Below are 25,359 nucleotides of genomic sequence, written 5' to 3' on the forward strand. Positions count from 1 at the left end.
GATCCAGCAATCCCACTACTGGGCATACATACTGAGGAAACCAGAATTGAAAGAGACACATGTACCCCAATGTTCATCGCAGCACTGTTTATAATAGCCAGGACATGGAAGCAACCTAGATGTCCATCAGCAGATGAATGGATAAGAAAGCAGTGGTACATATGCACAATGGAGTATTACTCAGCCATTAAAAAGAATACATTTGAATCAGTTCTAATGATGTGGATGAACCTGGAGCCTATTATACAGAGTGAAGTAAGCCAGAAAGAAAAACACCAATACATTATACTAATGCATATGTATGGAATTTAGAAAGATGGTAACAATAACCCTGTGTACGAGACAGCAAAAGAGACACTGATGTATAGAACAGTCTTTTGGACTCTGTGGGAGAGGGAGAGGGTGGGATGATTTGGGAGAATGGCATTGAAATACGTATAATATCATATATGGAATGAGTCGCCAGTCCAGGTTCGATGCATGATACTGGATGCTTGGGGCTGGTGCACTGGGACGACCCAGAGGGATGGTATGGGGAGGGAGGAGGGAGGAGGGATCAGGATGGGAACACATGAATACCTGTGGTGGATTCATTTCGATATTTGGCAAAATCAATACAATATTGTAAAGTTTAAAAATAAAATAAAATTAAAAAAAATAAAAGCTGTAAACTAAAAAAAAATATATATAAAAAAATAAAAGCACAAATGACACATTATTAGAGATAGCTTAGAAAATTGCTATTGTAAATGAATATGTACCAAAAATAGTTGTTCTGCTTATTATTTAATTTTTAAATTAATATTTAAAAATCAATATAAAGGAGTTATCTGGGGACTTCCCTGATGATCCAGTGGTTAAGAATCTGCCTGCTAGTGCAGGGGACACAGGTTCTATCCCTGGTCTGGGAAGATCCCACATGTCGTGAGGCAACTAAGCTAAGGCATCACTGCTACTGAGGCCTGTGCACCTAGAGCCTGTGCTCTGTAACAGAAGCCACTGCAATGAGGAGCCCGTGCACTGCAACTGGAGAGTAGCTCTCGCTTGCTGCCACTAGAGAAAGCCCACGTGCAGCAGTAAAAAGCACAGTCAATAAACACATAAATAAAATATAAAAAATTTTTAAAAAGAAGTTATTTTGTTTGAAATTTATAAACACATGCTACTTTTCTTAGAGGCAATTTTATTTTTGAAGTTAGTTTTTGAATTAGAACTGTCAGTGAAGTAACCAGTTTGTCAGTAAAGAAATTTATTAAAATTGTCTAATTTTAAAGTATCCTTTTTAGATGATAGGTGGATTATAATGTCACTTTACTTACATTGTATGTGACCTGTTTTTCATATTCAGATGTTTGTCGAATCTTTATCCCTTTCTTTTTCTCCTTTGTTCCGAGTTATAGTGATATATGTTGGTGAGACTCTTGGGCCCCTTTCAGTCTGGAAACTTGCATCCTTATTTTGGAGTGATATTTCTTGTAATAGCTCATTAAAATGTTCATTTCTTCAATTTGCATGTGTTCTCTCTTTCTGTATTTTCTATTCCTTTTTCTTAGACCTATTAGATGATTCTCTAATTTTCTTATCTTTTTGGTTTTTTCATTTCTTTTTGTTCTACTTTCTGAAATATTTCCTTAACTTTATCTTCCACTGTATCATTGAGTGTTTCATCTTCATTGTAATTAAAAAAATTTCCCAAAGCTCTCTTCTTGGCACATGAATAGATGCTCAGCATCTATATTCATAAGAAAAATGCAAATCAAAACCACAATGAGATAATTACTTCACACCTGTCAGAATGGCTATCATCACAAAGACCACAAGTAGCAAATGTTGGCAAGGATGTGGAGAAAAAGGAACCCTGTACAATGCTGGTGGAAATGTACATTAGTACAGCCACTATGGAAAGCAATATGGGGGTTCCTCAAAAAACTAAAAATGGAACTATAATACCATATTATCCATCAATCCTGTTCCTGGGTATATATCTGAAGAAAATGAAAAGATACATATATACTAACATTCATAGCAACCTTGTTTACAATAGCCAAAATATGGAAGTAACCTAACCTAAGTGTCCATCAGTATACAAAGGGATAAAGAAGATTTAGTGTTTATATATACAATGGACTATAATTCACCCATAATAAAGAATGAAATAATGGATGTAACTAGAGATTATCATATTAAGTGAAGTAAGTCAGAAAGAGAAAGCCAAATAACATATGATGTTACTTTACTCATAGTTCCAGAGTTACTGAGTATGTGAGTTCCAGAATCTTCTGGGATTCCCTGGTGGAATGGACTTGATCTTAGTTTTTCTGACTGCCAATTTTGTTTTCATACTTCTCAGATCTCCTAAGTCATTTACACTGGTCCTGCTTTCCAGCTTTTAAAATTCTGTCACTGTTGTCTCCCCTGTTGCTCACTTCATCTTTGTGGATTAAATATTTTTTCCCTATGTTTGGTAGGAGTCAGTAAAATTATTTGAATGTATTCAATCTGCTGAAGCTGAAGCTCCGATACTTTGGCTACCTGATTTGAAGAGCTGATTCACTAGAAAAGACCTGACTCATTGGAAAAGACCCTGATGCTGGGAAAGATTGAAGACGAAAGAAGTAGGCTGCAGAGGATGAGATGGTTGGATGGCATCACTGACTCAGTGGACATGAATCTGAGCAAACTCCTGGAGACAGTGAAGAACAGGAAAGCCTGGCATGCTGATACCCATAGGGTCACAAAGAGTTGGACCTGACTGAACAACAATAACAAATTCAGTCTGCCATCATAACCTTTATATAGGTACTTTATTATGTTCTTCTTAAGGCTATTTTTTATAATGATTTTATCTTGGTTTATCATTATATTAAATAATATTATTATTTTCTTTAATCATTTCACATATGCTGATTTTCTAACTTTTTCACATTATAGAAACCCTCAAATTGCTGAAGTGAGACTTTTTATCAAGGTGAAACTATTTTCCTCTGTGGTTTGTATTTTTTTTTTTTTTTTTGACTGTGAGCCTTTCTCATCATTCAACACACCTCTTCCCCACCCGCATTCCTGTGGGAATTGTATGTCTTGTTCATGGCAGAAATGTTGGATAATAGTCTGGCATTTCCATCCGTATCTCACCTGCTCCACATTAAGTTATGTTAATTTCCTAGCTTGAGGCTTCTTGCATTTCATAAATCATGTAAATTCTGATTCTGTATGCTTGTGTTTTGGAGGCATGGATCTTATTTTCTCATGGTAGAATTACTTGCATTCAGAGAGCTTCCTTATGGGTTGACCAGGCTGCTAGTGCTTCTTGCACTGAGAGGGCTGTTCTTCTAGGCTCCTGGATATAGGCAGGGTAGCCTATAGTTTTAGTTGCTACTTTGTAAGGACTCAATCTTGTGTCTCAGATTAACTTTCCCAGAGCAGGGCTGAGGTGAAGATCCATGGTAAAGTAATTTATTAGCAGGTGTTCCCAGAAAAGATAGGGGTTTGGAAAAATAAGACTGGAAAAAGAATTTTGTCAGGCAAGGGCATAGTATCAAGCAGAGTCCCAGCCAGGCAACATGCTCTCAGGTTTGAAGGGCAAATTTGAAGTTTACATCTTAAGAGTCCTCCTCATCAGATGGGGTGGAGCTAGAGTATTCATTATATATGCCAGTTGTTATTTAAGTCTTCCCCCCAGAGGGATGTAAATTCCTAGGGAGTTTCTGCCTTACTTGAGCTCTCAGAGAGATTCCAGCAGCCCGAGGCCAACTTCCTGCCAACAAAGCATGGGTACTGACTATTGGCATGAGAGTGCAGGGGGCAGCTGGGCACAGGGTGGTAAAGAATCCCAAGAAATGTGGATGAGGGAGCACTGCCAGTGCCTGTCGCATTCTTTGTCAGTCCCTGCCTGGGGATAAACCACAGCCTCAGCTTGTTACCCTTTGCTCCTCCTTCACAATGCTGCCCTGGCATGGAGGAGAGCTTTCTTTCTCTCTTTACTGATACCTGGACATTTCCTTTCTTTTATATATATATATAAATATAGAACAAGGTGGTTTCCTCTGTTTTATGTTCTTGAAGCAGAAAAGTGTGTCCCCTTGGGTGTATTCTATCATGGTGTAGACCTACGTCTAGTATGGATCTCCCAGACAAGCAAAAAATGATCAGTTTCACTGTGTAAAAGCGATGACACGGATGAAGAAAAGAAATAATTTAAATTCTTCTAGAAATTGCATGCTAGAAAGTCCTAAAAGGAATTGTGGAATATGGTGATTTGGCTTTTAGGCAATGTGTTTATTCTCTGTTGTTTAGCATAGTTCAAGATGGATTGATTTGAAATTAGGTGCTAATCTTATAAAATTGAAAACTGGGATTTTTTTTTTTTTTGCAAAAATTATCTCCTTGAACTTTACATTTCATTTTATTAGTAACATTTTCAGGACATAAAAAAGATGTTTTACCAAATATTATTTAATTAAAGAGTATAGTAAAACTTAATAAAAAGACTGTATCTCAGGTGATAGCCAATTTATATTACCTCCTGTGATCTATGATCTATTCCTTTACTTCCTAAGATGTCATAGCATCTGAAAGACATGGGAAGATAATGTACAAATTAAGTCCAGAGTCTTATTACTGTAGCATGACTTGTCTCATACAGCATTTGATCTGATTTGTGAGGATATGCAGGAAGAAATGCTTTATATGTGTATGTGTTTTAAACAGATTTGAATGGATCTTGTAGTCACTGACTATTTCATCTCTGGACACTTAGGGCTTAAAAGGAAGGGTGATTTTCTGAGAATACTTTTAAATGTGTACCTCTCTATAACAGGAAAACAAAATGAAAAAAGTAAACGAATGGACAAGCTTGTAATGGACATGACCTCTGGAGTCAGACGTGTCAGAGCTTCTTGCTTTGTAGTTCTAGTGTTGCTACCTTTCTCAAGTTCCATAACTCTCGTTAAGCTGCAGGTGCCTCATCTGTAAAGTATGTGTGATAATCATACCCACTTGTTGGAGCGTGGTGAAGACCAGGTGGCATAAAGATGAATTGTGCCTATCACATGCCCAGCCCTTGACTAGAGCTCAATAAATGATAGTGACTATGATTATTGCATCATTGATGTCAGACTAAAAATTAGGGCCTATGTAGGGTGCATCTTTCTGTTAGCTACTTGAAAATCAAATAATTTAAAATCCATACAGTATAGTAATGACAAATTTGAGTAACAAAGCCTTCCTTCCTTCTTCAAAATTATGTGTTAGATTCTGATTCAGAGTAATATTAAAACACTGCCCTTCTCATCTCAATCATATGTATTATTAAATCAGGAAATACGATATTTCTTAAATCCCAATGCAACTTCATAAAAATTCACAGAAGCCTCTCCAGACTAAAGATCAGTTTCAGCTTGTTCTTTTTGAGAAAACGTGGTACTTGCATGTTAAAACAAAACTACTTCCTCTCTTTCAAGAATAGCAAAAGCAAATCATTTCCTAATTCCAGACACCATGGCGCTCTTCGAATTTCATCTATTAATTCACTATAAACCTCAGCTAAGGCACATACTTAGGTTATCATTATAAAATGAATCATAGACTAAGGCAAACAAGCCAACAGACACACAAACAAACATAACCAGAGGATTTGCATTGCAAAATAGAACTGATGATTTTCTGAGATAAACTGGGCTAAAAACATGTTCATGTCTCAAATCATAGACATGTCCTGCCAGGACTGGGTTAATAATCTTGGTGGATTTTATTATATAAAAGTTAACAATAGACAGGCCTGTGCTGGTCTGTCAGCTTAGGGTAAGTTTTAAAGTCATCTTCCTAAAGAACATTTGAAAGTCAAGTGGCAACTACATGTTTTTCCTCGCAAATAGACATATGTTCATAATTTTACTATGAAAAATAGATACCAGAGACTTGCACCAAATAAAAATTTGTTTCCTAAACAATTTATAATATTAATATTTCTGGCTTTCTTAAATCCCCCAAGTGAGACTTTGTTAGAAACAATATAAAACTGATGATAAACAAGGTCAAATTGATCTTATCAGATGACACTGATTAAGAAACTGATCTTATTTGGCCTGAAAGAAGCCAAACCAGTCATATTTTCAGGGTTCAAGCTTTCTGCACTCACACTGGAAAAGTATACAAATCCTCAATTTTCTAGAAATCAGTACATTTGGACTCTTGTTGATTAGGGATCATTCCTGAATCTATCATTCCATAATATAGAGATACTAATCTGATGGACTTTTGTGAGGATCAAATAAAATGATATATTTGGAGTTCCTACACAACTGAATAGGTACCTGGTGATGAGGTTCTCATGTTCCCTTGACTCTAAGACAGTGTTGGAAATTTCAACAGAATGACATAGAGTCATGAATAAGACAAGGTAGAAACTGCTAATGTGCTTAATATCTGGTACAGACAATAAAGACAGAGGGGACCCTGGGGCTGCCGTAAGTCATATGTTTATAATGAGCCATGGCCTAGCACTTTGGTGGGGCTGATGTTAGAAGGAAGGGAATTTATTATAACTTCAATATTCAGTGTATTTTATAGCACTTTACCTCTTTGAAAAATGGTGATAATGAATATGACAAATCTTATGGTTTCAGAATACTTGGCATTTCAGTGTACTCTGAGTGCTTCATGATGTTGAAAATGAAAAAAACGACATAGTTTAATAAACTATGACATAGTTTATTTATGAAGGCACTGGCACCCCACTCCAGTACTCTTGCCTAGAAAATCCCATGGATGGAGGAGCCTGGTAGGCTGTAGTCCATGGGGTCGCTAAGAGTCGGACACGACTGATCGACTTCGCTTTCACTTTTCACTTTCTGCATTGGAGAAGGACATGGCAACCCACTCCAGTGTTCTTGCCTGGAGAATCCCAGGGACGGGGGGAGCCTGGTGGGCTGCCGTCTATGGGATCGCACAGAGTCGGACACGACTGAAGTAACTTAGCAGTTTATTTATATATTTCAATTTAATCATATCCTGCATTTCTTTCTTAGACATTTCTGGCTAAGATTGATTTGTCTTTGGTACATGTAGAATTTAGTGGACTGAGTCAGTTCAGTAGCTCAGTCATGTCTGACTCTGCAACCCCATGGACTGCAGCCTGCCAGGCTTCTCTATCCATGATCAACCCTTGGAGGTTGCTCAAATTCATGTCCATCAAGTCAGTGATGCCATTCAACCATCTCATCCCCTTTCGTCCCCTTCTCCTCCTGCCTTCAATCTTTCCAAGCATCAGGGTCTTTTCCAACGAGTCAGTTCTTCGCATCAGGTGGCCAAAGTATTGGAGTTTCAGCTTCAGCATCAGTCCTTCCAATGAATATTCAGGACTGGTTTCCTTTAGGATAAAGTAGTGGACTGAGTATGACATGGTAAATGTGAATTAGCAGTTTTATTAAAGAAAATCTCTAAGTTGTACTCATTAATTCTCAAAATAAGTTTGTTCTGAATCTTTTACAAATTGATACTGCACTCTTGATAATTAGGATTTTAAGGGAGCACAAATGATCAAGTTATAGTGAAATGTTTCACTGTAAGTGCTATTGGAAAGCTCTGACAGGAAAACTACAGTTCTCAGGGGTAGGTTTTTTATTTTTTAATTTTTAATGTGAATTACCTATTTCATCTTTTTTGGCAGTATTTGAAATTTGTTATAACTTGCTGATATAAAACAAAATCCAGGTGGAATCATGAGAGACACCACTCAAATTTAGAATTAGCCTGAAGAGTCACTTGTCTGTACATTCCATTGGAAATTTCCTGAATTTAGGAAGCATTGTGTGTGCGTGCATGCTCAGTTATGTCCGACTCTCTGCGACTCCTTGGACTGCAGCCCACCAGGCTCCTCTCTCCATGGAATTCTCCAGGCAGGAATACTGAAGTGGGTGGCCATTTCCTCCTCCAGGGGATCTTTCCGACCCAGGGATCGAACCTGCGTCTCCCGCATCTCCTGCATTGGGAAGTGGATTCTTTACCACTTTGCACCTGGGGATGGAAGCATTCTAGCAGAGTGCAAAAAGCACTAGCTCAGGAACTGAGGAGAGAGGTATCCAAAATACTGGTCCACCAGTGAGGACTGTTACCCTTGTGCAAGTAATTTAAATCTTTAGGTCTTGGATATATCGTTAGTGAGAAACAGAGATACAGTAATAACAGCAAAAAGCCAACTACACTCATTTTATGGAGCAATTATAAACATGTATTTATTTAACATCTAATGTTAAGGTGGTCATTGAGTGCCTTCTGTTTGTCAGGCACCATGCTGGACACTATCCACATGGCAGTGATTGTCCCTTGATTTTTCTTCAGGCTGGATCTGTGCTGTCCTAGAGCCTGAGAGACAGATGGCACCCACTCAAATACAAACAGGAATACATGTAGAATCACTTCTCAGGGAGGTTCCACAAAGGATACTATGATTCTGGAGCTAGAGTGACTTGTCATGTTGGATGATACTTCATTGAGTAAATGGCTTTTGAGCTTCAATTTAAAGGATGAGCAAAGGGTGAGGAATCAAGAGAGGTCCCAGTAGAAAGAAGAGCAAGTATTGAAAGGAGGCCAGTGAAGCTAAAGCAGAAAGAGTGAGGAGCAACTTGCTGTCAATTGACACTTGAACAGATAAAGGGCTTTGTAAGCAATATTAAGGATTTGGCTCTAAAGCTTCAAAAATGAAAAGTCACTGAAGGGTTTTAATCTGTGAGGTGACAAAATCAGATTTTGTGGGTACAGAGTGGGAGAATAGCTCATAAAGGGCAAACTAACAGGAAGCTACAGGGTAGTCTAGATGTGTGAGTGATTGCCTTGACCGGGATATCATGGGGTCGTGGAGAGAAATGAAATAATTCAAGAGATTTTTAGGGTGGATTTAGAATAGAGGTGAATGAGAGAGTGCTGTCAAGCCTGACTCTTCTATTACTGGGTTTCTGAATGGCTGGATGGTGATGTCTTTTGAGAAGGAAATCACTGCAAGGGAGAAAGAAAAACTCAGCTTTTAATAACATTACATTTGAAATGTTTTGGACATTCAAATGCAGGTGTCAAGAAGAATTTGAATTTTAGAAACAATCTTGTCATTTTGTTATTTCTTCTACTTGTGTCCTCTACTGTCTTTTCAATCTTTACTTATCAGCCTCTTAAACATTTAAAAGACTTCCCCAGTTTTGTGTTCAGAAAACCCTAAAAAAATAAAAGTGAACTCTTTTGCACTTTGAGCCATTCCTTACTTCACAGTAAAATTTCTGGGAGTTGTATTCATTGTTTCCATTTTCTTAACTGCTAGTCACACCTAACACTTACTAGTCTTTTGACCTTGCTTCCAACAAACCACTTTGCCAAATGACATGGCTCCTCTTTTATTTGACTTGTCAGCATACTCTGTGCTTGTTGCTTTGAAATTCAAATCAGTATGTATGACTGCTTATCTAACTTGATGCCTTTAAAGCATCTCAAACTCAATTCATCTAAACCCAAATTCTTGATCATCTTCCTCCAAACTTGAAGGGTCCACAGTTCACTCAGCTGCACAAGTCAGAAACCTGCGGTTTATTTTTGTCATTTTTTATTCCTTTTCTCACACTCATCCTGTGTTCAATCATTGTAGTCTTGTCATTTCTAACTTCTAAATATGTATTTGTGTATGTGTTAAGTTGCTTCAGTCATGTCCGACTCTCTGCGATCCTACGGACTGTAGCCTTCCGGGCCCTTCTGTCCATGGGATTCTCCAGGCAAAAATACTGGAGTCAGGTGCCATTTCTTCCTCCAGGGGATCTTCCCAACCCAGGGATTGAACCCACGTCTCTTATGCCTCCTGCATTAACAGACATGTTCTTTATAACTAGTGCTACCTGGGAAGCCAAATATGTATCTGTTTCTCTTCATTTCTGCTGCCATCACTCTAGTCGAAGGTTTTCAACTTTGGCACTGTTGACGTTAGAGAACTGGGTAATTCTTTGTGGTGTGGGGCCGTCCTGTGCACTGAGGGTGTTGAACAGTATCCCTGGCCTGTATCAACTATATGCCAGTGGTAACACCATCACTACCTACGACAACCAAAAATGTCTCCAGAAATTCAGCATGTACTCATGGTGTAAGACTGCCCTGATTTGAAAACCACTGCTTTGTCTAAGTCACCATCCTTTCTTTCTTGGTCTGTTAGAGGCTAACTGATTTCCTATTCCTATTCTATGTGATTCCTTTGAGTCACTTTTCATCTATTGCTGCAGTGATGAAAAAATCCCAGTAACTCATAAACCTGTTTATGTCCTTCCTTTGCTCCCAGAACTTCAGTGTTTTTGCACTGCTCTCAGAGTAAAAGCCAAATCCGGATATGACCTGTAAGGCATGACTCAGTCTTCCTCTGCCCTTTCATAAGCCTCGTTTCATGTTCTGTCCTCCAGCTCTGCCCATCTTTCTGTTTACTCTGTCTCAAGTCCTTCGCACAGGCTGCTCCCTTGTCCTTTGTTCCCCTTTCTCTATCTTCTCATTATCAGTTTGGCTTTGCTCCTGTTTATTTGTCCTTCAAAACTCCCTCTGTTGTATGCTACTAATCCTCCTTAGTGTTAGTCTTTTTTCATAGAAGTAGACTTCTCCTTGGGGGTTTCCAGGGTGGCTCTGTGATAAAGAATCTGCTGCCAGTGCAGGAGACATAAGAGATGTGAGTTCAATCCCTGGGTCAGGAAGATACCTTAGAGGAAGAAATGGCTACTCACTCCAGTATCTTTGGGAAATCCCATGGACAGAGGAGCCTGGTGGGCTACAGTCCAAGGGTCGCAAGAAGTCAGACATGACTGAGCAACAGCACAGCATAAGCAGACTTCTGTGTAGTCTTCTTCGCAACATGTGTGGATATACATAATCATGTAATTGAGCACTTAATGTTCATATTCATCTCTATGAGCATAGGGACCATCTTCTTTGGGTTCAGCAATGTATCTCCATGGCTTAGGAAGGTGCATTACTTACCGCGGCACTCATCAAACAGTGGTTGAATGGATGAACTCATAAATAATTAAATATGGATATGAGGTATATAGATGAATTACCAACTTTCTCTGATAGGAATGTATTTTTCTTGTGGTTGAATTTTGAACATTAGATGTAGGATGTTAGTTTCTGGTTTACTAAAAGTAAATTGCTATCTACCTCATGCTGTAAAAATATGATCTATTTTAACATACTTTGAGTTTTTAGGTTTAGGTATGCTGTACAACATTTCTTCCTTTTTATTCCTGTCAGCCTCTAGAGGGGATCTCTAGCCTGGATTTGGAAGGATATGTAAATTTGGCTCATGAGATAAAAACTGGTACAGTGAACTATGAGATATATGCATCTTGCCCACAAATGTCTCAAAAATCTGTGTATCACTATTGATACACTGCAATAAAAGTACCTGCCCTCTGGGAGTTGGCAGAAAAGAATTTAGTATTTAATGAAAGTTTGGCTCAATAAATCATATTTTCCAAATCAGAGAATAAAACATTAAGAGGAAGAAATTTGGACAACTAATCCGTGAACTTGTAGACATGAGGACTTGGCTTGAAATTACCTTTAATTATGTAAGCATCTTGGGAATATGGCTAGTGAAAAGGGATACAGTGAGGAACTTGAACAATTTTATGTATTGAAATGTTTCTAGTTATTAATATAATAATCAACACTTACCCATCTTCTAAACTATTCAGGCAAAGTCTAAGCATATTTTTTCCCCTTTTCCATGAAAGTAGAGAGAAAGCCATAGATAAAAAGAAAGCAGATGTTTAATTTTTGTAATAAACAGCCGTAATCTGGAGTTGGTTAGCTTCATGACTATCCATCTTAAGGAAACATATTTTCCAGCAAAGCTGTCAAAGTTCTTGAAACTATTTTGGGAACTCTACAGGGTATTTTGTCATAACCCTATAATGTCCGGTTGTTAAGTTTCTGTCTTCACTGCAGCCTGGTGTCATTAGGCAGATGATACCATCCATACAGAGGTACTGTTGAGTGTAGTAATTAACTGATGTTTTAATTTTCTCTGTAGTGTGAGAAACAGAATACTTTGATGTGATACCTCAACAAATAATACCAATGTACTGGCATATTCCTTCTCTTTTTTTTTTTATTGTACAAAAAGGCACAAAACTGAAGACAGATTGCCTCCCAAAAAATATCTATGCTTCTCACTATTCTAATAAAACAAATTTAATATTTACATGAAAAAATGTACTCCATATTTATATACATAATTGCACACTATTTCATGACGGTTCTATTCCACTTCATCAAATCAATGTTCAATATTTAATTAGTTATTCTCCACTTATTTAGCTTACATGTTACCTTGTATTTGTATTTGTTTATGTCTCTTACCCAGTTTGGGGAAGTTCCATTCATTATCTCTTCAAATATTTTTCTGCCCCAAATTCTCCTTTTCCTTCTGGGACTCTGATGACACCAATGTTAGCTTTTTTGGTTTATATCCTTGAGAGACTGTTCACTAAAAGAAAAATCTTTTTAATTCTTGGTTGTTCAGATAATTTTATTGATACATATTTAAGTTTATTAATTTTGTTCCTCTTTTATTGATGTATTTTATTAAGCCCATTCAGTGAGTTTTTAGTTTGGTTGTATTTTTTTTTTGTTCTAAAATTTCCATTTGGTTTTAAAAGATATAGCTTGTACTTAAGATTTTTTAAAGCCTATCATGTAATAAATTATACACCCAAACTTACTAAAGTTCTGATCTGGTTGTATCTATAAAATTTATGGACTTCAATAAAATGTAAGCTTTAATAGGCTACTGTTAGATGTAGAAGTTAATTTATGTCCAGTACAGAAGACTTATTTTGTGATGTGATGTAATAGAAATATAAGTAAGATTCCTAAAACTTAGCATTGAGAAATGATCAGAAGAAATACTGGAATTCTATTTTCCAGTAACCCAGGGAGGTGTCTCTTTGGGCTGCTTGTCTATGAAAACAAATTGAAGAAAAAATAGAAGGTGAAAATTTGCCATAATTTTTTGGACAGCAGATAGACTAAAATGTGATGGCTATGATTTGTTATGAGAGTTTTTTTTATTTTTACTTTTTTATTGAACTATTATTGACATGCCGTATTCTATTAGTTTCAGGTGTAAAGCATAGTAATTCAATATTTTTCTATATTATGAAATGATCACCATGGTAAGTCTAGTTACAACCTGTCACCATACAGAGCCATTGCAGTATTATTGACTGTATTCCTTATGCTTTACATACACTTTTACATACATTACATTCTGTGACTTATTTTATAGCTGAAAGGTTATGCTTCTTAATGTCCCTTACCTATTTCACTCATCCTCCACCTCCCTCCCCACTGATGACCACTGGTTTGTTCTTATATCTGTGAGTGTGTCTCTGTTTTGTTTTGCTTGTTCATTTGTTTTGCTTTTTAGATTTCACATATAAATAAAGTCATTTGGCATTTGTCTTTCTTGGTCTGACTTATTTCACTTAGCTTAATACCCTCTAGATCCATCTGTGTTGTCACAAATGGCAAAATTTCATTCTTTTTTATGGCTGAGTAATAGTCCATTATATGTATATATGTATATAACACACACATTATGTATATATACACACACATCTGTATTCATTCATCTGTTGATGATCACTTAGGTTGCTTTCATCCTGAGAGGATTTTAAAAATAGCAAATACAACCCAATTATCTTGATTTCAGATCCTTCTTTTCCCCTCTTTTTTTCCACCAATACTATTGAGGACCTACTTTAAATAAGCCAGCCATAGGGCACACAGAGAGTTAAATACAACATGCCTTTTAAAAGTCTATTTGGAAAGTGTACAACCAGACAGAGAAATGGAGTTCAGTATAATAATTATTATAGTGAAGGTAGGTACATGTGTGTTGTGGGAGGAAAGAGAGAAAAGTGCAGAATCGGCTTGAGAAAGTTGAATCAGGCATGGTAGAGAATGCATTTCTGCTAAACAGATCTAATTTTGGTATGTTCAGGGAATGTGCCTGTAATTCTTCATAAAATCAGAGCAATTCTGTCTGTGTATACATGGATCATGACTGTTGTATTGGTCAAGTTTCAGTTGCAGAAACCAGAAACTCTCTGAGTTTGCTTAAATAGAAAAAGGTGTAACACAGGGAACTGGGTGCTTTCCATTTTATTAGACGAGCTAGAATACAGGCTCTGGGCCAAGCTTCCAGGAATAAATCTCTGACAAACACCATAGAACTGGCTTGTCAAGGGGGTTGCATTCTGCACCGTGACCGGCATGGGGGAGACTTCTCCTTCAGCTTGGGAATCAGCCCAACTGCTGTTGCCAGCACACAGAGCCTCAGCAGCAGTCCAGGGATCAGGAAGTCACCACCACAGTTATTGGCTCTAAAAATCACAACCCCGTCGTCCATGCCAACAAAGTGGATTCACTCTCTTAACAGCCATGAAATGGACCAATTAATCAGTACAACTTCTCTTACTGCTGTAGTAGAAATCCAGCTACCTCTGCCACAGAATTGCCAGCAAAAATACTTGAAACAGCAGATGAGTGGTCTCTATCACATTCTGCTACCCACGTCTAAGTCACATCAGGGTGTAAATCATATTTGGAAATTTAGCTTCAGGAGAATCTGAGAAACGTTATTTTAATTTCCTATTTTTGCCTTATTGAAGGGTACATCTTAAATGGTTGACAGGTTTTTGAATCAGTTACTCTGCAATACCTACCCCTCACAGTATCTATGTTAGATGATAGAAAGATGAATGTGCAGATGCACAGAATTATTCTTTCTGTGACTACTGATACCTTCAGTGTAATCGCTTTCACTTATAATGTACTGTTTTTGATGATGTCTCTTTCTCAATACTGGTGTAGACTCTTATCTTGGATTTGTATCCAGACCTTGTGTTTTTTCATTGAGTAGTTCCCATTATGATGAATATTTTGAAATATTTTGAAATTATGATGAATCTGTTGAATTTGAATACTGGAAATAATACTATACTATTTAGATTGAAAACATTCATACAAAAAATATACTTTCAGGAACTTCTCTGGTGATCCACTGGTTGAGAATCTGCCTAGCAATGCAGGGAACATGGGTTCAATCCCTGGTCAGGGAACTAAGATCCTGCATGACACAACAAAGACTGGACACAGCCAAATAAATATTTAGAAAATTATATACAATATACCTTTAGCCAAAACATTGTCATGGTGAGAAAAATACAACCTGCAGTGCCTCATTCATTAACTTAAGATATTTATCAAACATTTAATACATGCAGTGGCTGTGCCATGTTTTTTTTTTTTTTTAATTTTATTTTATTTTTAAACTTTACATAATTTTATTACATTTAGAACTTTCACTTGTGCTTTGCTTTATAGCTCTTTCATAATGTGCTTTCCTGGGTGCTGTCTTATTTTGTGTGAATAACCAGCTTATTTGTCAAAAATAAACTGAGACCTGGAGATTTATTGTTAAGAATGCCAACCAAAATGAATAGCTCCATTGGATCTTTTTATTTTATGAAGTTAATTTTATATGACCAATACCATTTGTAATCCAAAACTGAACCCTTCTTGTCTTTACTTGTGACTTTTGACATATATTATTTCTGAGTTGTGTTAGAAATTAGAAAATTCTGACTTAAGATCTTATTACTTTCTTGTGAATTATATGAAAAATATCGTATTCTGTCATTAGTGGTTCAGTTCAGTTCAGTCGCTCAGTCATGTCCAACTCTTTGCAACCCCATGGACTGTAGCACGCCAGGCCTCCCTGTCCATCACCAACTCCCAGAGTTTACTCAGACTTATGTCCATTGAGTCTGTGATGCCATCCAACCATCTCATCCTCTGTCGTCCCCTTCTCCTCCCACCTTTAGTCTTTCCCAGCATCAGGGTCTTTTCAAATGAGTCAGTTCTTCGCATCAGGTGGCCAAAGTATTGGAGTTTCAGCTTCAGCATCAGTCCTTCCAATGAATATTCAGGACTGATTTCCTTTAGGGTGGACTGGTTGGATCTCCTTGCAGTCCAAGGGACTCTCAAGAGTCTTCTCCAATGCCACAGTTCAAAAGCATCAATTCTTCAACGCTCTTATCTTTAAATGTGGAACAGTTTCCTTGGAAAGATTTATATAAAGGATACCTTACATTTTATTTTCCTCAAAATGCATTGAACAACATATTTCATTCAACAACAAATCTACTTTTTAAAGCACACATAAAACATGTTATCATTTTAGAGTTACACTCACATTTAATTATAACAAAGCTGCTGTTGTTGCATATCTAATTTTAATTGTTATATGTGATAAAGATTTTATATTTTGTTGAATCCATCTATATTTTTTCACTACTGTTACTTGTTCTATATTATTATTTACCTGTTCTACAAAAGGGACAAAATAATAATGTTTATTCTATATTTTGATAAATTCTAACTTTTCCTAAGCAAATATTTAAAAAATGAATTTATCTGCATACTATTTCTGATTTTCTTACTGGTAATATATCCTATTTCTGATTTTTTTTTACTTTTAATATATATATATATATTTAAAACTGAGGAGATTGTTATAAATCTAGCTAAGCAATTTGTAAGCCTGTTTTTTCTTGCTATAAAGCACCAAAAAAAAAGGAAGGAAGAAAAATCTCTATGTTTATGTTTCAAGTCACTCATCTATTCATCTTATTTATCCTTTGATCACATTTTTTCTTGTTTACTTTTGTGGTGCTTTGGATGATCCTAGGTATCATAAAGAACAGATGAATATAAAATAGACTATAGAAATCTATCATCTAAATGGAAACCAGTGAAAGCAAAACAAAGAAACCAAGATCTATTGTCAGTAATACTGCATTGCATATTTGAAAGTTGTTAAGAGAGTAGATCCTAAAAGAAAAAGAAAGCCAGGTGTTTTATGCAACTGGTATACATTATATAAGGGAAAATACATACCTGGCCCCTTTACAAACTTTACACGAAGTTAAGTAAAATAAGATTAGCGGAGGTGATTAAATGAAGATCCATACAATACAGATAATGACCAGGGCCCAACTAGTGTCCTGAACAAGTCCTTTCTTAACATGCAACCATTAGCCAGCTAGAAAGTAGTGATATGATGGGAAAGTGAACTTTTTTCTGTCCTGTTCTCACTTATGAATTGCAATTTCAATCCTGGTCAGTGAGGGTAGCTTTTTGGTTGTTTATGTAGTGACCTTCTTAAGAGCTTGCTCAAGGTTCCTGTAGTTCTACATGTCTGGGGTCACACAGCCTAATCCTAGAGTTTTTGATGGGCTCAGTTCCCAGTGAAGAAGGGTTTAAGCACCATAGTGCCTGAGCTCAGCATTCTATTAATAACAAACACTTGTTTAATGTCTCCTACGTGCCTGCCACTGTGCTAAACACTAATACATAGATACCACTGATGCCTCACAACAAACCTATGACGGTACCATCATCTGCATTTTATAGTTCTGGAAACTGAAGCCAGAGAGGGTAAGTGACTTTGCCGCAGTCAAACAGCTGCTGAGTCCCGGAGTCAGGAGTTGAATCCAGGCAGGCTGGGTTCAAAGTCTAAACTCTGACGGATTCACCAAATGCCTCTTGTGGACTATGTGGCTTCCACATTTGGCAACTTCTTTGGTTCTTGCTCTTAACTTTTGCCCTTATTATAGCTGTGTTCTAGTAGTCATTACTACATGTATTAGTAATAATTTCTGTTTTGTTATTCAAAATAAGAAATTTCCTTATGAAAGAAGCTTGGTAACTTAAATACATAGATCACCTGGTCCTCATGAAAATCATATAAGGATCCATTCTACTCAGATGAGAAACTGTGACCTAGGTTGTGCTGTATGCAAGGTTTTGCAAACAAGAACCTATAAAGATAAGACTTGAACCCAGGTCTTCTGACAGCATATACAGGACTTACTGACCACACTGTGTCTCCTGCCTTTAGGGTAGCTTTCAGGTTTTCTTCCTGAAGACCTGCCTTTACCCATGGCTGCTGCTGCTGCTGCTGCTAAGTTGCTTCAGTCATGTCCGACTCTGTGCGACCCCAGAGACAGCAGCCCACCAGGCTTCCCCGTCCCTGGGATTCTCCAGGCAAGAACACTGGAGTGGGTCGCCATTTCCTTCTCCAATGCATGAAAGTGAAAAGTGAAAGTGAAGTCGCTCAGTTGTTCTCGACTCTTAGCGACCCCATGGACTGCAGCCTACCAGGCTCCTCTGTCCATGGATTTTCCAGGCCAGAGTACTGGAGTGGGGTGCCATCGCCTTCTCCGTTACCCATGGCAGTCCTCCCCAAAATCATTAACTCAGAATTCATTGCAACATAGTGCAAGAGATGTGTCTGGACAGCAGCAAGGGGTCATTTTGTTTCACCTATTATTCCTCCTTGCCATCTTGGCCACCCTATCCCCTTCCTGCTTATTCTCGGCTTGTTCTGGCCTTCCCATGGTTTGTAAGAAACTTGATTGATTAGTTATAATTAGTATTATTGTTACTTAGAAAAGGCCCCCAACCTTTTGTTGCAAAGCTTATTCCTGTTGATCCCAGGAACAAGAAGTCTATAACAGCATTCAGAGCTTGCCAGGTTGTTACTGGGTTTTACGATCCATTATTCTTTTCCTGATGAGGACTTTCTACATCAAAAGTTTATTTCTAATAAATCAGATTCACTTTTTTTTTCACTTCCTTAGAGATCCAATTTTTAACAATTAACATTTATTTCAGAGCAAAATATAACAATGTTGAACATTATCAGGTTTAAAAACCTGACAACTTCTGCAACATGATAGTTAACTTACAGCTGCTGAAGTTTCTTGTGTTACAGGAAAATCACTCAACAACTTATGCTGAATGAAGAATATAAGAGAGGGTAGATGGTCATCAAATATTGCATATACCCAAGAAACCATGCAAAGAATGAGCACAAAGGTATGGCTAGTCATTGTCCACACACAGAAAAAGCATGAGATCTTAAGTACATAAAAAACCATGACCTTTGGTGGTCAACTTTATGAGTAAACTCTTTTCACACAGATTCAGTCCAGTTTAGCAACTCTGCTGTATTTTGCTCAGACCACATGTGACAAGTTGTGAAAATTTTTCAGTAGCTCAGAAAGAACCACGGACACTCAGGGAGGCCTGAGAAAATAGAAATCTAAACAATGAATAAAAATAATTGGTAAAGTTTGCAGAGATATGAGTTGTTAACTAAAAATACACATCTGATGGTGTTCCATTGGCACTTCTTTCTTTGTGTTGCTTCAGAGCATCTGTTATAATAACTAAAATTAAGAGATTATAACATTTGCTTCCAAGGTGTACTTTGGGACTGATGATAAAACACCATGCCTTTCACTGGTGTATCATTGTATCATATTCAATTAAAGTACACTGTGAAAATATACCTTCAGTAAAATGTTCATGACCACTGGGTATAGAAGGCAGGGTAAGATAGAAACACAGCCAGATGTCAACTTCATCCCAGCTATTTAAATTCTTCACATATGCACTCATATCTTACATAAATAGAGTCAGCTTTTCTTTTTTTCTATATCATAAACTTTTATTCTTTTGTATAACATGTGAATTCTTTCTATCAGTTGCAGATCCAGTCTTTTGACTGATAATCTTTTTGTCCTCAAGTTTGTTTTCTACTTATTGATAAAACTTGTCTTCCATCTTCAGTTCTTATCAAAATCATTTCTATTATCTTCTGTTTTCCAATATTTTTTTCCTATTTTCTTTAGTCCTTCTCTCTGTCAATCAGTATCTGACTTAAAATTCAACAAATAAAAATCACTAGCTTCCTACTCAGGGTTAGTAGATTGTCTCACAGATCACCTTAGTCACAAAGAAAATCAGCAACCAAAAAAAAAAGTGAGTTTTTTGTGAGTTTGTGATATTCTAAATACTTTTAATTTTCTAGAAATTAATTCAACAGATACTTTGTTTACATCTGATTCTCTCAGACAAACTCGTTTATAAAAAATTTCCCTGAAAAAGTGAAAGAAAGTGTTGGTCACTCAGTTGTGTCTGACTCTTTGTGACCGCATGGACTGTAGCCCGCCGGGCTCCTCTGTCCATGGAATTCTCCAGGCAAGAATACTGGAGCAGGTTGCCATTTCCTTCTCCAGAGACTCTTCCAACTCAGGGGTTGAACCTGGACCTCCTGCTTTGCAGGTGGATACTTTACAACAAATTTCTCTTCCCTAAATAGCCTGTAAGGAGATTGTCCTTTTTTTTTTGGTTGCTGATTTTCTTTGTGGCTACGATGATCCATGAGACAGTCTACTAACCCTGAGTAGGAAGCTAGTGATTTTTATTACTCAGCATAGTTCATAATTTTTCAATGACTTCAGTGTACTTCATTTGAAATTTGAAAACTAGTTCCAGTTTACCTCATGAAAGCTGACCATCCCATAACTGTTGTGAAATAAGCTTCAGACTGAGTTTACCAATTGCAGTTTTATTATAGATTGAGTCTCTGTATGATTTCATGCCTTCAAACAGTCAGTTGCTAAGATACTTTGTCAAACAATTCAGCAGTTCAATAGGGGAAAATAGTGTGGCTTTTGCCAAGTCATTCCAGTTAAAACAGGTGAACTGTAATAAAAATAACTAAGATTATGGGTCAGTGAACTCTTAACCTCTAAAATAATGTGGAAAATTGTGATCTGTGCATATATGCATTTTCTGGACAGGGGATTTATTACCATACTTAGGTTTCTATTACCTTGCACTATACCAGGCATATTGATGAAACTGAATAAATTTTATGTGAATGAATTGCAAATGAAATAAGAATTCTACAAATGGTCCCCTCATTAGTAAAAAAAAAAAAAAAAAAGTTTAAGAATAATCAGAGCCACATTTTTTTTTTCCTTTGAATGTTCCCTCTCCACAGATCTCTTTAGTTTCTCCTTCTTGGTGTTCCTAGAAGATGGATGTTAAACGTTCTGAGTTTATCTTTAATATTTCTTGACTCTTCTTTCATACTTTCCAATTTTTGTTCCTTTATGATATGTTATAGAAAATTTATCAATTCAGTCTTCTGTCTTATGGGTTCAACTTGTGTCTTTTCTACTATTAATTTTATTTAAGCCTTGGATTTTAACTTCAACACCATTTTCCTGTGATATTTATTATTTTTCTTACTAGCTTGACTTTACTTCTTAGACTTGATGGCTTCTTTTTGCTTACCCATCTCCAAGAGATTCCAGTGGTTTCTGGTCCACTGAGGTTCCTTTTCTTAATTTTAAATGTAGTTATGAATTGAAGAGGAAAAGATGATTTTCTATAATTTTCATAAACCTGAGATGATCAAAGCTGAGGGAGATGAGACATAGTGTGTGTCCATCATCTATAAGCAGAAGTTCTCGCGTTTTTCTTAAGTCTGTTCAAGGTTGAAGGCCACTCATTTAAAAGCATGGGGTTTCTCCTGATGTTGACAAAATTATATAGAAATGTTGTAAGGTAAAAAATAAAGGAAAAAATCCAATGAATTAAAAACTAAGTTATCCACAATTCTACTATTAAAAATTGTTAATATGAGAAAGAGACACATGTACCCCAATGTTCACTGCAGCACTGTTTACAATAGCTAGGGCATTGAAGCAACCCAGATGTCCATTGGCCAACAAATGGATAAGGAAGTTGTGGTACATATACACAATGGAATATTACTCAGCTGTAAAAAGTCAGTTCTAATGAGATGGATGAAACTGGAGCCTATTATACAGATTGAAGTAAGTCAGAAAGAGAAACACCAATACAGTGTATTAATGCATATATGTGGAATTTAGAAAGATGGTAACAATGACCCTATTTGCAAAGCAGCAAGAGAGACATGGATGTAAAGAACAGACTTTTGGACTCTGGGAGAAAAAGAGGTGGGATGATTTGAGAGACTAGCACCGAAACATGTATATTACCATATGCAAAATAAATGACCAGTGCAAGTTCAATGCATGAAGCAGGACACTCAAAGCCAGTGTTCTGGGGCAACCCAGAGGGATGGGGTGGGGAAGGAGGCAAGAGGGGGGTTCAGGATGTGGGGACACATGTACACGGATGGCTGAGTCATGTAGATGTATGGCAAAAACCACCACAATATTGTAAAGTATTTAGCCTCTAATTAAAATTAATTAATTAAAAAATTGCTACTAATACTGTTTGTATGCACACTTTTTCATTTATGAAGAGTTTCCTGTCTCTTGCTTATTCAGCTGTGGGGATGAAGGGGTGGAGGAGTGGCAGATATATAGAAACTGGCTAACACACTTTAGGGTTAAATTAATAGGGGCATTTGTCATTTGACTTGAAAGGAGACAGTGATCTCTTTAGCAATGAAATTTATGCTCTTAGAGTTGAGGGTGGGGCGAGAAGGATACATAGCACTGGAATGTGCTCTCAGAAGGAAGCTGACTTTCTCAAGTAGGTTTTTAGGTAGAGGTTTAGAATGCTATTTGAATCAGTTTTGTAACTAGTCTAATCATAATTGTCTTACCTGCATGTCTTAGTCAGCTTGGGCTACAGTAACAAAATACCATAGACAGGGTGGCTGAAACCACGAATGTTGATTTCTCACAAATCTGGGTGCTGGGACGTCGAGGATCAAGGTGCTAGAAGGGTCAGTTCCTGGTGTGAATCCTCTTCCTGGCTTGCAGATGGCCACTGTCTCTCTGTGTGCTCGCTTGGCCTCTTTGTCATAGCGCTGAGGATGAGAGAGCTCTAGGGTCTCTCCTTATATGGGCCCCAGGCCCATCATGAAGGCACCACTGTCATGACTGCACCCACCTAGTTACCTCCCGAAGGGATTAGGACTTCCAACATATGAATTTTTCTGGGGAAATGGTGGTGGAATGCAAACATTAATTCCTTAACACTGAGCTATTGTTACATTATTGTTTCTCAGTTAACTTCAGAATCATGGTTCAAATAAATTCAATAGGTATCTTGCTTTGGTAAAGAATCTGCCTGCCATGCAGAAGACACAGGAGACCCGGGTTCGATACCTGGGTGGGGAAGATCCCCTGGAGAAGGGCATGGCAACCCACTCCAGTGTTCTTGCCTGGAGAATCCCATGGACAGAGGAGCCTGGCAGGCTACAGTCCATGGGGTTACAAAGAGTCGGACACGACTGAAGCGACTGAGCATTCACGTGTTGCTTTTTAGTTTAAGGAGACTAAAGAGTTTCAGCTATCTTTACCAACTGAGTTGGCTTCAGAGCTGTCCAAAGTAGAAGCAGAAAAATCCAGCTCCTGGGCCCCAGGGCGCGTTTCTAGAACTTTGGCCATTATGACAATGATTCAGTTCAGTGAATCAGCTCCTTTCTGTGATTTTAATTAATGACAGCCAGCCCTGGGAGAAAGGTGGCAGCGTTGTACAGAGCAATGAGTCTCTCATCTGGGTGCTTCACTGTACAGGGAGGAAAACAAACGTAAATATTTCTCATCGGTAGCAAAATCATGCCTTTGTCTTTATCAAGTGCTAAATTATTCACATAAAGTTGAAAATGAGTTACACATAACATTCTGTGGGCTTTCTGCCTTCTGTTCTTCCTGTTTAGAGAAGGAAGATGAGTTTGGAAATCTAAGTTCTCTGTTGTCAAGTGAAATGAGAGAGGAAATTAAGAGCAAAGACTGTTTCCTACAAACTCAGCTACACGGTGTCAGAGGGTATCCAACTTTTGTTTGAGGATGCGGGGAGGGGCCCTCGGTCATGAGGAGTTTCACGGCCGTTTTTAAGAATCTTACCTTCTCAGAAAGAGGAAAGTAATCCTGCCCCTTTTCTGAGACTCTATCTGAAAACACCAGACAGTAAACATAAAGCTTTGGATAATAGAAGCTACTTTTAGGAATAAATATGTGCATAGATTTATCTATCCAGGCTAAGTATAATGAAATACTTTTTTTTTTTTTTCTGTTAGAGTCTGCAGTGTTTTCATTGTACTTTTGCTTTTCTTTAAAAACGCATTTTAAATTAGGAGACCTGCTTCTAAACTGTTTCATTTCTACTTTGTCTACTCAATGATTCTATGGGATCTAGAGAAACTTTTTGATACTGTTCAAAAAATAATCCTCTCTAGACTGTAATCTCCATTCTTTCCATTGTTTGGAAGTAGGTATAGTATTCGTTTATTGATTGATTGACTAGTTTGAAAAGTATGTTGAGCACATACTCACATGTCAGAAATTGTACCAGTCTAGGGCAGAGAAATGAGCAAGAGAGATAGTCCCTTCTTTTAATGAGTTTTAAGTTCAGTTATAATTATATCAATTCTATTAATTTATATTTTTTAGGTACATATAGCTTTAATCTGGAGAAGGCGACGGCACCCCACTCCAGTACTCTTGCCTGGAAAATCCCATGGACAGAGGAGCCTCATGGGCTGCAGTCCATGGGGTCGCGAAGAGTCGGACATGACTGAGCAACTTCATTTTCACTTTTCACTTTCATGCATTGGAGAAGGAAATGGCAACCCACGCCAGTGTTCTTGCCTGGAGAATCCCAGGGATGGGGGAGCCTGGTGGGCTGCCGTCTATGGGGTCACACAGAGTCGGACACAACTGAAGCGACTTAGCAGCAGCAGCAGCAGCTTTAATCTCTTTAGTATTTTGAAACAAGACTATTTTGTTTCAAAAGTACTTAAAACTTTCAAGATGCAAGACATGTAGATGAAATTAGTTGCAATGGCTGCATTAGGATTTGAGCAATAATGCCCATAAAGGTGATCAGTTGTGGTTGGAAAGTGTTGCATTCAGAGGGAGGGTGATGAGGATAAAGAACACCACCTAAGAATCAGAATATTATTTGCATTTATCTTTGGAATGCATATGGTACTTTTTTTAAAGGTAGCAGCTTATTCTCATTAGAGACATATGCCTTGAGTCAGCGATTATTACTATATTTTTCATTTATTATTTTGATTATGTTGCATGTGTATATTCTGGAAATCCACGGTACCAGGGAAATCTACCTAAAACTTTGAATATGAAAAAATAATTTTTCTGGAAGGAGTAAGATGGTGGAACTCTTGTTACTTTCTCATCATGTAAGTGAATTATAGGGCTGTTCGTTCAGTCTACCAACCTTGGTGCTATGCCCTTGGTCCTCACTTCTTTGCTCATAGCTAACAAGGCAGGTCTAGAGTACAAGGTGACTGCAGTCTTCCCTTCCCAAATTCAGAGACTGGCCAGTGACCTATTTTGAGGTCTGGTGTAAAAAAAAATGTATAGGCCAATCTGACTTTGTCTTGTTTAGACCAAATTAGGAAATGCAGAGAGAAGTGGAAGTCATATCAAAGGACATATAGAGGGAATT

The sequence above is a fragment of the Bison bison genome, unplaced genomic scaffold (assembly GCF_000754665.1).
Source record: "Bison bison bison isolate TAMUID 2011002044 unplaced genomic scaffold, Bison_UMD1.0 scf7180017864331, whole genome shotgun sequence".
Taxonomy (NCBI): domain Eukaryota; kingdom Metazoa; phylum Chordata; class Mammalia; order Artiodactyla; family Bovidae; genus Bison; species Bison bison.